This window comes from Panthera uncia, chromosome B4 (genome assembly GCF_023721935.1).
Source record: "Panthera uncia isolate 11264 chromosome B4, Puncia_PCG_1.0, whole genome shotgun sequence".
In the NCBI taxonomy this organism is placed as follows: domain Eukaryota; kingdom Metazoa; phylum Chordata; class Mammalia; order Carnivora; family Felidae; genus Panthera; species Panthera uncia.
The window spans coordinates 45,827,173-45,835,122 of NC_064809.1; positions in this window are offsets into that span (position 1 = coordinate 45,827,173).

Genomic DNA, 7,950 nt, shown 5'->3' on the forward strand with positions numbered 1-7,950 from the left:
ACTCTAGGGGAGAGAACAGAACTCCCCAAGTGGCGAGGATTAAATTTCTTTATGAACTTCCATAGCAAACTTTGCCAGTAGGATGTGTGATTGGTGATGGCCAAGTAGATTTCCCCCATGATGTGACAAAGGAAGTGAAAAAGAAACGAAGGTTACCAGAAAACAACAATAATGGCCCCAGAAGATAGTAGCTTTGTTCTTGGTCTCATTTATCTTTCTGTCTACCAGGCCTTACCCAAACAGGGTTATGCAGATTATTCTTTCATGTAAGCAACAGAAAGCAAGAAGTCAAGGAGAGGTGTGAGCTGCCCAGGTGCCAATAACCAAATGGACAAGCCCGGCTTGGAGAGAAATCAAAGTCACAATATGAGAGGAATTACATCTTGCTCCCATCTCAGTGAGAAAGAGTTTCATGCAGAGGCTGCTGCTCAGTAAGAATTCCTGGGGTCTGGAATTGACTTAACTTTTGTCTGCCTCTCCATAAAACACCTAGCACCCAGGACCACTAAAATCTACCACAAATGGGAAAGTACCCTCATGTTCTGTATACAGTCAGCAGCTTCAGTCTTACACAGATATGGATTTTATCAAGCTATCCTTTCAAGCTATGCTTCAAGTTATCTTCTTCATTTCTATTATAATCTTGATACTGAGCACAATAGCTCCATTGAATAATTCTGTTATTTTATGCCTTTATGCCCCCATGAATCCTCTTATCTCCCCCCACCCCAAAGAATATCGCTGTAGCGTAACAGGGAATGGTCATCTCATGGGATTATGATGCTCTACAGGCTCACCAGCGGTTGGCCACGTTACATCATTGATGTTACAAGCACCACGACCCACTTATCTGTAATGGCACTCATGTGAAGGATGACGTCACTGTGGAGTCAAGATAGAATGACCCTGACCCCTCTCTTAGTTTACTATGATACCATCATGATTTCATGTGGCATATGGAGAATCGAAAAGTAGAGAAAGGATATTTGTAATTGGCTGAATTCTAAACTTTGACCTTAAGGAAGATTCTAGTGCCCTCCTCTACATCATCCCTCTACATGAGAATAAAACTTACCTCCTCTCTAAGCCCATATTCTTTCCTGAAACCAGGTTCCTGAAACAGCCTCTGGGAATGACTACACTGTATAATTGACTATATAGAGGATTCTCCACTCACCCATTTAGGACCTTTCCATCTTCCTACTTCCTGTCCTGTCTTCCCTCTGGGGACAGGATGATCTAACGAAGTTAAAAAAAAATCCACATCGAGGTAAGAAACTTCGAGCTCTTTTACTGTTCTTGGTATAAGCAGAATGCTCTCCGTACATGAACTAAAACCAGTTCTGTGGCAAGATTAAACTAAAGACACTATCCTCTTTGGAAAGACTAATAATAACTTCCTGAGCTTGGTATCATTCATCAGTGAACAAGTAGACTGCAGGAGAAATGGTTGCAGGGTTCCCTGGGTTCTGGATGCTTAAAGAATTAACTATTATAATCTTGGGGCAAAATCAAGATTTCGTAATAATTCTCAGGAGACCTTTATTGGTCTTTGCAATGCCCACACTTCCCTTCTTCATGCTTTAGGCAAGAAATAATGATTGTGCGTCTAGGGGATATAGGGCCTTCCTTCTGAATTCATTGTATATGTGAACTTCCATATACTTCCACTTCTGTTTCCTGAACAAATTCATGCCTTACTATTGGAATCGGGCTTGCTGTGTTTGGCTAAATTATAGGGGTACCCAGAAGAAGGCTCTTGGGGGCTCTCCCCTGAGGTTCCCTCCTGTGGGCTGACCAAAACTGCTGATATCTTTAGAGTATTTTGATTTCCTCCCACACACATTCCTGAAAACTTTCTTCCCCATGTTAACACTTTGCAAGAAATCCTCTGCCTCAGTTTTCCTTAAGCTTTTTATTTATGTGGGTTACATGCCACATAAAACATGTTTAATAATAATAAAATTATTCACATTGCCTTACTCTACAAAATTCAAAGACATTTGTCTCGTTTGGACTTCAACTTTTCCTCGTTACAGAAACTTTTCTACCTCTCTCTCATTTTCAAAGTTCTTGCCCTGTTCTTACCTCTTTGACTTGTCTCTGTAGACTCATGTGGACTCTGGACTCTGTGTGTGTGTACGGGTCTACAAAGAAGATAAATTTCCATGGGAAAGATCTGGATAAATCAGCTGCCTGGCTTTAATGATTTTTCTCCACTGTTAGATGCTTAACAAAGGGTGAGGGTGGACAATTCAGGTAGCATTACCCAGTGAGCTAGGATGAGGGTTGGAATTTCAGACAACCTTTGGTTCTGCCAAAGAATTTCCTAAATAACCTTAGTTTTGACTAATCATAAAATGTTGCTGTGCTTTCAAACTTTTCATCTGTCAAATTAAAAGGTGATCATATTTTCATGCCAAAGGAGGCTATGTGGAAAAAGGGGTTATGGTAAATTATCCCACGTTCACAAACCAAGGAAATTTGATTTACTCAGAATGTACCATAGGCTAAATATGGTGGCCAACTAAGTGGGTTGCTGGTGACCCTAGAAACTCTATCCCCCAAGGAGCGGGTAGCAGGCTAGAAACTGCCATAGCTGAGGTCATTTTTACATTAATTAAGAATGATCAAGCAAAGACTCTTCAAATTTCTGCTGCTCCATTTCTTGTGCCTGTTACCAAGAAATAACCAAGGTAATTGCCCTGATCAGTGGAGCAATGTAGTAACAAAGTTGTTCTGTCTTCTGGGATCCAAAGTACCCAGGATGCACAAGCAGACTCTGTCCTCGGTCATTAAAGGACAGTGGGGCTGACGGAGCTAGGCTTTTTGGACTCTGGCTTGGAAACATTAAACACTATGCACATGTTCAAGCTCTGTGCCCTCTGAGTGTTATGTGTGCATCATTCAGGACATAGAATACTTCCGGATCTCTAGACTGAGAAAGAACAGTAAGAGAATGTCAGAGATAGTAAGTGGATGAGGGAAACAAAGCTGTATGGGTCCTGGTTGTCTTCCAATGACATTTGCATCAAAGAAAGGGTATTGTCAATATTTCATGTTTTTCTCAGTAAGAATTCTATCTGGATGCTTCTCTAGTCTCCTTTCTTCCTACGGACATGAAGTCTTGGTATTTTCCCTGCTCCTGACCCTGGAAGAAGAAAATTTGTGAATCTCCCAAGGCACATATTGCTATTCCTGTCCCCAGTGAGGATAGACCTCTCTACCCTGCTCATAGTGTTGTCAAGAAGAGATGTGGGCACATATGGGTAAGTATGTATCTATGTAACAGGACTATCTGTCCTTGGGGAGACTGGCTTCTGCTTCTCCATCTTCCTAGCACCGATCCATCAACAGGACATCAGAGTTCCACACGAATTCCACAGGGTAAAACAGGGACAAACAACAGGACAACTAGGTTATTCCATCACAAACAGAATGCTCCTTTCACATAAAGTCTGGATATTCTGTCAAACCTTGAGCTGTCAGTGGATCCACAGGCTAGGTAGAACAAGAGAGAAAACACTAGCTTGATAAAGCAGAATATGTCCACCCAGTTCTAAATGAGCGCTTTTATCTCCCAAGGATGGATCCCTGTTCCTCCGTAAGGCGATTGAAATTGGCGATTTGGAATCTGTTAGAAGTGTGCGCACACAAGCAGTGTGTGTGAACTGGGGAGGTGCACACGCATTAAGGGAGCTCATGGCAAAGAGATCGGATCAGGTCCAGTTGTGCCGTCCAGGTCACCATGTGGAAGCAATGCAGAAGTTACTGAGGGCACAGCTCAGACAGAGGCAGCACTATGGCCCAGACCGTGGTTTGCACATGGCTCTTGTTGCAGCCAAAGGGAATATTAAAATAGCCCTTGAATTCAAAAGAAAATGATAAATTACAATGTGACAGTGACATTGGGAGTTAACTACACAGACTATTCTGAGTACGACTGAGGTTTCAGGTAGGCATGCTTTATTTATTTTTTTAAACGTCCCCTTTGGAAATAGGTAACAACCTTATCTAAGAGAAAAGGCAGCTCAACACATTTCACATTCCTGTGGCCACATTCCCTGAAGCTCAACTCCTGTCAGATCTCAGAGACTGCGAGTCTCTTAATACGAGGACAGACAGAATCACAGCCTGGTGGCTTAGATTCTGTGGGGAAGGGTGGTGTGACGGGGTCGCTTCCTCTCTACTCAGGTGAGGATCAGGGGCTCTCTGGGTGCTGTAGTCTGAGGGACACGCCTAAGCACTGGCTCAGGCCTGACATGTGGCCTGACTGCCTGTGGACATTCAGGATCTCATGGATGTGGTTGGATCCAGGTTCCGCACTCACCACTGGTGGGCACAGTTACAGCTGAAGGCAGGTATGATGTGGTTCTTGCTTTCCTGGCAGTGCCCTGGGCAGCTGTTACCTTTCCTGGTATTTTTGACATTGGAGGAAACAACTTCCAGTCCACACATGAGCATGAAGGTGGTCCCCAGAAGGGGCTTTTAAAATTTTTCTTAAAAATTTATTTCCTTTTCTGCTGCATCTCAGGTTACAAGTGAAAATGGGGAACGGGAGGTGTAACTCTGTCCTCAGTCCAATACTGCCCTGGAAATAAGCTCCAAGTTTGCGTCAGCTTTCACTCCCGGGGACTAAAGGAACAGACATCTGGAAGGTCATCAGCTTTCGGTCTTGCCCTTTTCTGAAGCTAGCATCAAAACCAGTAATCAAGGGAGACCCAAGAGACTTGGGTGCAGGCTCCTGGCTTTGTGACATGAAGGGAAACTCCACTGTAGACTTCCTATCCTTTTCCTTCCTCCTATCCTCCCTTAATGTCTCAGATATTTCCAGGGAAAAAAATTGACACAAATACCTCTTGGGTAAAATTGCCTCCTGGATATATTATGACGTCCTGGATTTGTTTTCATTCCATTGGTCTAACAACAATTTATGAATGTCCATTATGAGGATCGCGTCTTCCTACCCTTCTACCTATTATCAGACAATTTGTTTCACTGGTGTGTGTGTGTGTGTGTGTGTGTGTGTGTGTGTGTAAATTTTTTAGATGAGAAATGAAATACACACACACACACAGAGAGGGGGATTTTGCTCTAAAATGTTAACTACCCCATTTCTAGGAGCAGGACTATCTAGACCTAACAGGACTTTCAAGAAGAAAAATTCTCCCTCGAGACTTACATTTTAATTTTCATCAGGGTGCCTCCCAAGTTGCCACACTTTGCCCCATCTTGCCAACCACAATGCCTCTACCTCCCTCCTGTCTCAATGAAGAATGGACTTTGTTCACTTTTTTGAAGAAGAGACTTGTCAGACCTGTAACTTATTTGAGTCCAGTTCTCTATAGTATGCTTTAAATTAGCACACAATGGCAGAAGATGCCTCCCAAAGGAGATTAATTCATGATCAATGACATAATGAGATTTGCAGACGAAGCTGGCCAGGGGAAGGAAACATTATAAGTGAAAGAAAGGACAGTACCAGCTCCAAGAGGTTCTTTTGGGGAATAAACACAGGCTCGCACAGACTACAAGGAATAAGACAGACTGCTTAGTGGCATACCACAGAGGCAGGGGGGACGTGAATAGGGCTCTGGGAATAAACGAACAAGAGAGTCATATGGTTAGGGGTGATGTTGTCTTCCTCTAATGCAATGAATCCCTTCACATTTAGAGAGAAAGGATTGCGTTAGAATTCTAAGTCAGCTCATTCAAATTCTAGCCTGCTTTCACTTGCAGTACACAGATCAGAAACATAGTGCTCAATTATTTCAACACTCAACTTCCCTTTGAGGGAAGTAGTCCTATAGACAAAGCCTCAGGTATGGTAAGAAGACAAAGAGTGCAGGAAAGAGAGATCACCAAGACAGGTCATGAGCAGCACAGTTTCCCTAAGTCCTACTGGACCTACTTAGGGTCCTACTGGACCACTACTTAGGGTCCTACTGGACCACACTTAGGGTCCATAAAACCGTGTGATTACTGAGCCTGAATTGTGACAAGATCCTTCTGGTATGCAAGTTTAAAAAAAAAATGGCTACAGATTGCATGAAAACCACATCAATGCCAGCATAGGTCAGGTTGTAAGAGACTCAGTCCAGGAGTAAAGTATCTGGAGACAAGCCCCACTCAAAGCATCTGAAAGCTCCTGATACCGGACATGTGATCAATATCCTCCATAATCTCTCCCTCTGCCACTTATTTCGTTGGTATACATGTAGTATTCCAAGTACTACTAACCATAAAACAGCCACAGAATAACTTCACAGAACAAGGCAGAGCCTCAAAAAATCCAAATTCCCATTTGAAATAATAGTTAACATGAACATGTATACATTCAGCATATTGCTGTAATTGTAGGTAGGCGCAGAAATACAGAAATGTGGAGGGACTGATCCTTAGGCTTTACTGCAGATTCAAGTATCCTGTGGGCAAAATAAAGTGACTTCTTTTCAATTATAATTTATAATACCAAATATTTACAAGTACTTTCCATTTGGAAGATACACTGGTAGGTGCTACAGGAGATAAAAAGATGAATAAATGCATGCCCCCTGACCACCACAGGGAGTTTATAATCTAGCAGGAGAGATGGGATGTATAATTAAGTAACCATAAAATAAGATGGTCTGCAACAGATATCACTAGAGAGATACAATTAAAGTGCTATGGACATTCACAAAAGGCATATTTGTAAGTTTTTCTGGATGAAGGAAGGTAGACATGTGGTACATTTGTTCTGTTCTTTGAAGATCTGTATATAGAGAGATGGATATTATGCAAGAAGGGAGTGAGATGGGAGACAGGGAGGAGAGAATTTGGGGCAAAGGAAGCAGTTCAAGAAAAAATACGTGGGGGAAAAAGTCAGTATCGGAAAGGTAAGACAAAAATGTGTGATTCAGCTTATCTGCTGCATAGGCACACACACTGGCAAATTACAAGAAGTTATTCTTCCTGCTGGATCGTGGCAAGTATAGCCCATTGGAATTTTTTTTTTTTCACTTGGAGAATGGCATGATTTAATAGGAAGTGAATACTGAGAAGAGTAGATTCAAATATAAAAACTTAGAAAATGCTAAAAGATATTGAAATCATCCCGACTAGATGGAAGGACCTGAATGAAATGGGGAGATTGGGAAATCCTTGGAGAAGGAATTTACAGGCTTTCCAGATGATTAGCTGTGTAAGATGAGGGAAACGGAGGAGGCAAAGTATCTGGAAAGCTTTAGTTTGGTGACAGAAGGAACAGTGGAACCATTAACCAGAAGGGGGAATCTGGTGATTAAGTTCGTTTGCAGGGATTGCCTTGGATATTTGACTCAACAAGAAATCGTCCAGGAGGTGAACGGAAATATCTGCATTAAGAGGAAATGAAAAGGAAAGTGTAGGTGAGAAGATTTGGAATTCATCCCCGGAGAGTCGTCAAAGTGGTGAAAGAAAGAAACATTGCTACAGAAGCATGGCGATAAAGAGGGCGAGAGGGTCAAGCTCAGAACACCATGGCAAGTCAACGCTGAGGGCATAGGAGGGAGATCAGGAACCAGCAAGAGAACATAGAGAGAGGACCAGAGGGCTAGGATTAAAGCCAGAACATGCTGCTTCCCAATGGTAAATTTAGGTTAGCGGTGGGGGGACAGGGTCATTGGATTCTGCAACAAGAAGTTCACTGGAATGTTGCCAGAGCAGCTTCGGTAGAGTAGCAGAGTGTAGCCCACTTTTAAAGCTTAAGCCATGAGCATTATTAGGTGAGGAAGTAAAGAAAGACAGGCTACATTTTTGGGATGTTTGGAAAGTGAAAAGGTAAAACAGAGGACAGGAATCCAAGAGTTTAAATAGATGGAGAGATTTGCTTTTAGAGATGGTGGTAGGACGGGGAGACTGTTAGAGATGGTGGTAGGCACGTGTGGAAGAGATGAAAAGCCCGTAAGGGAGGTACTGCTGGCTGGAGTG